Consider the following 8803-nt stretch of genomic DNA (forward strand, 5'->3'; position numbering starts at 1 on the left):
AATACCCTTCTACCCCCTTCAATTTTTCACACCTCTCTCTTTCACCCCCAGGCTGCCAGAAACCCTTTTATGAGTGTTTTATGAGATTGTGTGCGTTTGCTGCTAACGGAAGGAAAGTTCTTGAAGTTTTGCTTCAAGGAAGTAACACTCTTAAGTGTAGCTCGTGTTTACATTGTTATGCTACTTAAACGTTGTCTTCGTTGTTGTTCGAGTTGTTAGTTTAGTTTTAGCTTTAGTTATGCTTTAAATTTTGTTAGAATAGCGTTGTCTTGACTTAGCATGATTTTGTTTGCTTGAAGACGTTGTTTTGAGTTAAGAGACCTTAGGAAGCCCTTTGATAGCCTTAGAATTTGGTTCTGGAGAATAGGAGGACAAGTGGACAAAATGAGGTTCTCCTTGAAAATCTCGAAGCGGACGTACGGTCGGAGATATAACAAAGGACGTACTGTCCCGATCCCGGACGTACAGCCCAGAGTGTGACAGGGGACTTTATTTTAGCCAATCGTCCAATAGCTCCTATTTTCTTGTTTTAGAGTTTTTTTTATAGAAATAATACTAATAGAAGGATTTCCACAGATTTGGAGAACCCAGATCATTTGGAATACTCAGAGACGTTAGACGACCCAGGTGAGTTTTAACTCACATAATGCTCATTGTTATTTTCCATGCACTGCACGACTATTTTGTGTACCAAAAATATGCATATTTGCAACTCTCACGATTTATACTTGTTATACAAGAACTCTAGCATTTTGAGAAAAATGGTGTGCTGAATATGTTAAAAAAGTGAGATTTGTAAAAGCATGCATGTAAAATACAGACAAGATAATTCACATCGTATAACATGGTACACCGATACGTGCGGTATAATAGCAATTGGCTTACTATACATGTTAGCTTTATGGTCAAATGTATAAGTGTTATGTGGGCTTTGGATCCAATGGTTTTGTGACCTAGTGCAGCCATTCCCAAATGGCTAGGTTACTACAGGACGGACATCATTAGTGGTGTAGGCCACCCAAGGTCAGACTCGGTTGTGCCGCTAGTGTTATGTACGGTAGCATACAATGGCTGGGGCACCTACATTGTATTACAGGTCCCTCGGGACAGCACCAACCCTGCTGGGAAGGGGTAATATTTCGGGTAGACCATACTGTTGAACTATGACTGTCACTCCATATCATATGCATGTATCATATATCCATACCACATTCGTGATAAAAACTATCATATGGAACAGTTTCTTGCTTTATGAAAATGGAGTTCATTACTAAACTGGCATGGACATTATTTGCATTAACATTCACTAAGTCTTAGACTTACCCCCCCCCCCCTTGTTTTATGTTTTCCCTATCATTACTAAATTCCGGTTTAGCTATTTTAGAAGAGGATGCCGCGAATCGACTTGGGTAATAGCACAGAACTTAATTCGAGTCATTTTTAAGGACTTGGACTCGGTTTGGTTGAAGTCTATGAGGAAGGATGGAGGAACTGCCCGTGATGATATGCTCGAGATTTTAATCTCGTTAGCCCTGCTTAAGCTTAGATCTAGGATTTGATCTGTTGATCTTTTGTTGGAACAATGTTATGACTTTATGTTATGGTTTGTAATCCTATTTTGATGACGGTCTGATGACCAGTACCGTTGATGGTTATCGTTATATTATGAGGATTTATATTTACTCTAGTGCATGTTGTGTGGATGTTAAATTTACTACTCTCTATTTCCTATATTTTTCGAAAGTCTTCCACTGAGATTTTCTCGTTTAGACGAGAAATGTTGAAATTCCTAAGTCTTGTTCCGCGAGGGATAGGGCTGGGAGACAACCATGAGGTCAATTACTAGTTAACTGATTTTTCCATCAGGGTCATTACAGGGGGGAAGGGTCAAAGAAGAGAGGGGGGGAGGGGCCTGTAACAATAGATTGATGCTCTATTGAGATCCTCATTGAGGCAATTGTTCTTTCTCCCCTCCCCGCATGTGCGGGTTTTGTTTCCCGTTCTCCGCCTCTTTAGGGGTTTTCACTGCGCCTTGTTTCCGATCCTAGCAGCGCAGCTGTTGAGCCCCCCTTCAGGGCGCTAACTTTTCCCCTATGCTCCGGTCTCCTTGTGGGGTTTAGATCCAGTTTGCCTCAAGCTTGATCTTGATTCTCTAGGGCTTGGCGGCCACTCCCCCTCCGATGCTATTCTTGGTTGTTGGTTTTGTTTTTTGTTTCCTTGTTTTGTTTATGTTTGTCTTGATTTTCCTTATATTCGGTTTTGGCTTTCCCTGTAGTTTTTGTTCTTGTTTTATTTGCTTGTGATAAGGCCTTGTTCTCTTGTTGATCTGTGGGGTATTTGTTGTTAGTCCAGACCCTTGGTTGTGAACAAAAACTATATCCTGGCTTTCAGGTCTAGGAGGATGAGTGTTGGTATGGACGTTTTATGCGCCCAGGGCCAAGGAATAAGCGCTACCTATGCATTGGATTATGTTTTCCTGGAGCAAATCTATTATTTCATTTGAAGATTAGTCATAGGTTAGTGGAAGTTAGAAATAATATATAGGTCTTAAATGATAGAATGTTATGTATGTGTCTATGATGTTGTAACCTTGTAGCTTCGGCTATGATTTGCATTCTCTGAGCTTTGTGCTCTTGTGATGTAAGAACTATATGGTCGTGATCCTTTTTATTAATGAGATTGGAATGATTTTTCCTTTCAAAAATTTAAAAAAATAAAATAAAAAAAAGTTAATATCTTAGAACACTAGCAACACCTTTTCTTAAACTTTTCTTAAATTTAGGGAACCAAACTACTTTTTTCATCTCTATTCAAATAAACTTCATAATAGCTAATTTTATTCTTCTCATATACTAATTAAATTTTCTTCTAAATAAATGATAGGGAAAGGAAAGATGAGAAAAATCCTTTTTTTGAATGAAGCAAAAGTGTGGCCCCAGTACTTTTGTTCGATCCCTTGGTCTATGGTATTAGAACAAATAAGAAACTAAATATAGAAATAAAAGAGATGAAACATGGAGATTTTATGTGGCTCGGCCTATGGCCTATGTCCACACATCAAAGCCTTTTCTTGGCTACATATTTTCTTTCACTTCATTATTTGATTGTATACAAGACTTTATTTATAGAGAAAGAGTATGAATGTTACATGTCTCTTTTACTTCTATATTAACAATCATAATTGTAATTCTTATCACTTGAGTTCTTGTAACTCTCATCTTCATATGCCGTTGCAAACCCAACGGTAGATCACGTACGTTGAGATTTGATCTTGAACCTCAAAGGGCTGAGAAATGGCTTCTATGGCTTGAATTGAAACATCAGCTGCTATGACCAAAACTTGGACTTCAGCAACTCTAGCCGTCATCAGCTACTGTGGTCGAAACATGGACATCGATGATTATTTGGCCGGCAACGGCTACAATGGCCGGAATTAAGCCAACTATGGGCCTTAAATAGGTCACATGGACCAAACATATGCCTCTTAGGGCTTTTTTTTTTCGACAAACTAAAATCAACTTGCATTGAGAACCCACGACAAGTTGCAGCGATAGGTGAATTTTGGCCGTGGAAGATGAAAGAGGTTGATGTATGTTTGTTGTTGTGATTATATGAGTCTTTGAATTTTGATTGTAGTTGTAGATGCGAAAGGGATGAGAGAGAAAAAAAATGACACAAGATCGATACTCTCATGAGTATATGAGGTTCTAATACCATATTAGAACAAATAAAAAACTAAATAAGGAAAGAAAATAGATGAAACACAAAGATTTTAGGTGGTTCGGCCTATGGCCTACGTCCACACATTAAAGCCTTTTTTTGGCTACATCTTTTCTTTCACTTCAACATTTGATTGTATACAAGGCTCTATTTATAGAGAAATAGTATGAATGTTACATGTCTCTTTTACTTCTACATTAATAACCATAACTGTAACTCTTATCACTTGAGTTCTTGTAACTCTCCTCTTACTATAGGGAACATCAAGGGAGTTTGGTGCATGGAACTTTTTGGGAGTTTTCCATACATTTAAGGAATGAAATGAAATTTAGAAAGTCTGCTGCTAGTGTTAAGTGCTAAAATATTCATATTTAGCCTTAACTTACATTTGTTAATCCTTTAGTTTTGATTAATTTATGCCATTTTAGTTCTTTTATTGTTTTCTTTGTTTTAGTAGGTTGTTAGAAGAAAAGGAAGCAATTTCGGAAGTTTTGAGCATGAAAGAGCTATTTTGGAAAAATTGAAGGATTTGGTAGTGCAATTGATTGCAGGGGAGCTGCGATCGAGCGCAATACAGGCGAAGACCACAAGCGCGAGGCTTGCACTCGTTCGCACCAGAGGAAGCCTTGATTGCACCTGCAATCAAGCGCCAGCACGAAGGATTGATCACATGCCTGCGATCGATCGCACACGGGTTGCGATCGAGCGCACCCGTGCATGAGGAGCAAGTCAGCCGCTAGCCTTGATATGGAAAGTGTGATTTTTAGGGTTTTGTAACTTTGCGTGAACTAGGGCTCAAACCCTACGATTTTAGGGTTTCTAGAGTATTCTTAAGACTTATAAATAGACCCTTAAACCTCTAGAATAGACACAATTTCCAAGGAGAAGAATTGGAGCTCTTCAAGTTCAAGTTTCGGGTTTATTCTTTTCATTTCTATTTTATTTTTATGAAGATGTTTAACATCAAACTCATGTGTAACTAATTTATTTAGTAGGGCTAGATTGAAGCCCTAATTATGTTTAGTTAATATTCAATATTGGTGCCTTTGTGATGATCATGTTGTGATATTTAACTTGATTAATTCCTGTTTTCATGAATTCCTCATATGTGTTTGCCTGATCAACATAGGCATGTGGTATGGACTAGTTAGTTAAATCAATTTGGATGACCGAGTCCTGGGTTTAATAAAAGTAACAAAAGAAATCTACACCGGGTTCTTGGGTTAATCAACATGAAAATTTGGGAGTATACACCCATGCCGTAGGTTCCGTGTGTTTGTCGATTTTCATAGAATCATGCTTTCTTAAAAAACAACTTAGTATACACCCATGCTAAATCCTTTAAGAAAGAAAAGAGTTAGAGTATACACCCATGTCTAACTCATTGTTTAGGGAAATCTATAGCCTAAAGAGTATACACCCATGCTTTTAGGTTGACAAACATTAAGTATTCATAACATGATCAAAGCATTGGCATATTGATATATTATGTAAGCATGATTAGTGGTGGATATCAAAGCCCTACCTTTTTATTATTATCAAATCAAAATCAATATTTGTTTTGTTTTACTTAAGGAATTTATTTTAAACAAAGTTTAGCAATCCTCATGGGAATGATCCTGTACTTGCATTATATACTACTATATTGACCTTGTGCACTTGCAAGTAAAACGTACAATTATTTGCCTATTAACTTAGGTAGATATTTGCACAACAGCTAGTGTTCTTAAACCAAAAGTTATACAAAACAAGGGATGTGCATAAATGTTTTCCTGCTATCAAAAGTGAAGGGTTGTTAGACAAATTAGAAAAATGGATGAGCCAAATTTTTTTTGAAGAAATTTATATAAAATACAAAATATGAGAACTATAGCATAAGCAAAGAGAGAGAAAAACGAACAAGGAATTTTTGAGTGGTTCGGTGTTAGACACCTATGTCTACAATTGTACGTGAATTGCCTCAATGTCTACATTGTGCTATCATTAACTTAAAAAATGTTTATAATACAAAAGTCTCTATTTATAAAAAAACATGTGGTAGGTGAGGGAATATGATTTGATTACAATCAATCCTAAATGGTGAATATTCTACTACCAACCTAATGTGGAAAACATCTTTTCTAAATATATTATAACATCCCCTCAAACTCAAAGTAGAAGCCCGAGTTTGGAAGACAAACGAGTCGTCTTTTTTTTTTTTTTTGATGAAGAGATATGGTGTGGCAACAACCAAGAACAAAGTGTGAGCTGGAGCTTCACATCCACTAATCAAATATATGATGCATTGATGAAAACAGGTGATATTCCTATGCAGCTTGAACAAAAGCTTGTTTGTGAGCTTGGATGGGACCAAATTAGGTGTGATGTAGACCCAAACCAAGCTTGTGCTCGCTCTTATGAAGCCGGCATGATACGATGGTGGATGTTGTAAGTGGTGAACACAGTGGTGACGATCAGTGGTTTCCTAGAGGTGGTCAGACTAAGACCAGCGAGAGTGGCGAACGAAGGTGGCCGGCACCAGTTGTTGGAGACAACACTACGCGGTAGGTAGCTGGTCGAAGACGGTGGCAGCCAATGGTGTGTTGGCAATCATCTTAGTTGGCCCACTTGGGTTAGTTAATGGACCGAGTGACCCGAATTTGGCTCACACGTGAAGCATGTGTACTCGACCAACTTGGGCAGTTATCAGATCCGACTTGAGTTGGGCTCACTTGGGCAATTAACAGTTTGTAGGACTTGGATACATCTCGCGCATGTAGAAGCCCATTAGGGCTAGTTACCGAATTCGATTCGAGCGTGCGGCGCGTGCACTAACCCACTTGGACTGGTTATTGGATCCGGTAACCGGAACTGATCAACGAGTAAAAGAGCGTGATCAATAAAGGATGTGAATGGCCAACACATGGGCAACACTAAGAGCGCATGTAGGGTATTGGTAGCACTTATAAGCACATGGATCGCGATTAGAAACATCAGGCAGTACGTGGAAGACTCTGGTGGCGCTTGGAACCATGTGGAATTATAAGTAGGAATTTTAGGCGGCGCGTGACGACACGTAACAGGTCGATTAGGGCTGTTTTGTACGGCAGAGTGTAGAAATGCTTCCAAGCTTGCGAATGGTATGTATACAACAATTTGAGAGAAGGCATGGGAAGCTGAAATCCAAAGAGGACAATGGATAAACAAACCAACAGGAATTTCGGAGGAGTCTTTACCATAAAGAACACTTAAAAAATTGAGAGAATGTCGGAGTCCATAAGGAAAGAGGATATGATACCATATAGAAATTTATATGAAATATAAAATATAAGAATTATAGGGGAAGTATATAGAGATAAACGAGACACAATGAATTTTGGGGTGGTTCAATCTTAGACATATATGCTCGACACAATGAATTTTGGGATAGTTCAATCTTAGACATATATGCTCAACACCGTGAACTGCCCAAAGGACTATCTTTTGCTTTCATTAACTTAAAAAATGTTTACAATACAAAGATCTCTATTTAATGGAAACTGGCCTAAGGTAGGTAAGGGAATACAAATATAAAGATTTGATTACAATCAACCCTAATTGGGAATATTTTAATATCAACCTAATTTGAAAAACATATACTCTAACATTTTACATAAGTTGTGTTGTGATTGTAACTTCTTTTTTCTTTTTGGAAACTCTACTTAATCCCCATAAATTTTCATGACATTTGCGATTATCTTTCCAAATATTAAAAACTCTCAATTTAGTGTATTTAACTTTTCATTTTTGCAATATCACCCATCCGTTAAGTTTTGGTGTTAAGTCAGACGGCAAAAGCGATGAAATGACCTTTATACCAAAATTTTCAAATTCACCTTTAATTAAAAATTAAAAATTTTAAAAAAGGTGACTCCCTGTGGTGTGACCCACATTGGGTCATGACTACACCACCCATGGTAAGGTCTGGCGGTGACCTTGCAGTGGGTCACCCCTTGACCGATGTTGGGTCATGTCACCTTATGAGGGCCACTAGTACAAAATCTATATTCATGATCTAAAGGTTATTTGAGACTAACACATTAGCATTGTGAGATCGATAATTATAAAATAAAAATATAATTTCTATTATTAGTACACTTTTCTATAAGGCTATATGGTAGAATAAAAGAGTAATGTTATACATTACACCATTATTTCACTATGATGATATAGTGTATTTGCTTATTTACCCTTAGATTTGTATTTGTTAAAAGAACCAAAAAATTAAAAATTAAAAAAAAAAAAAAAAATCAAGTGTTGATTGGTGAATAGTGAAAACAGTATGTTAAATAGCATTTAAATTTATTATGGATATATATTTTTTTTTTTTTTGATATGTCCACACAAGGGAAGGAGGAGAGGAGATTCGAACTAGTAACCTCCGCTTCATTAGGCGTGGTTCACAGCCAATTGAACTACCCCTTGGGGACTATTATGGATATTTATATTATAATATTCTTGATGGAAATACTTTGTACGTATGAACACGTACATAGCGTTCTTATTCATCGGAGTCCAAGGTTCAAAAAATTTCAATACCTCGTGGGGTTAGTTGTCCAAACAAAATTACTTGAACTTTTCAAGTACTTTTTTTTAAAAAACTAAATTTATATCCAACTAACATGGCTTTTACACAATAATTTATATATCTTCTTTTATTCTACCTTTTTTTTATTATTAATATTATTTTGATGAATTAAGTCTTCAGAAACAAAGCCGTCTCATTTGACATCTTCAGAATAGGTTGTTAATTGACCAAAGCACCTTTACAAATATGTCATGGCGTTGAAGTGGCAAGAGCCAATTAAAAAATGATATTGAGAATTTGTCAATTGTTTGTTTAGTTAAGCATGAGAAGAAGTAATCAATTAAGAAGAAAGAAAAAGCATGCATTAGAAGAATAAACCAAAGGAGGTTAAAAGTCTACAGTAGTTGTTGATAAATCGATAACCATTGAAGTCTTAAGAATTTTTTGTAGCAGAACCAATGACCATTTCCATATTGGTTCTCTATAAATACACATGTTTCCCATACAAGATTTATCACCCATCACCAAACCAAAATA

This window comes from Corylus avellana, chromosome ca2 (assembly GCF_901000735.1).
Source record: "Corylus avellana chromosome ca2, CavTom2PMs-1.0".
Classification (NCBI taxonomy): Eukaryota; Viridiplantae; Streptophyta; class Magnoliopsida; order Fagales; family Betulaceae; genus Corylus; species Corylus avellana.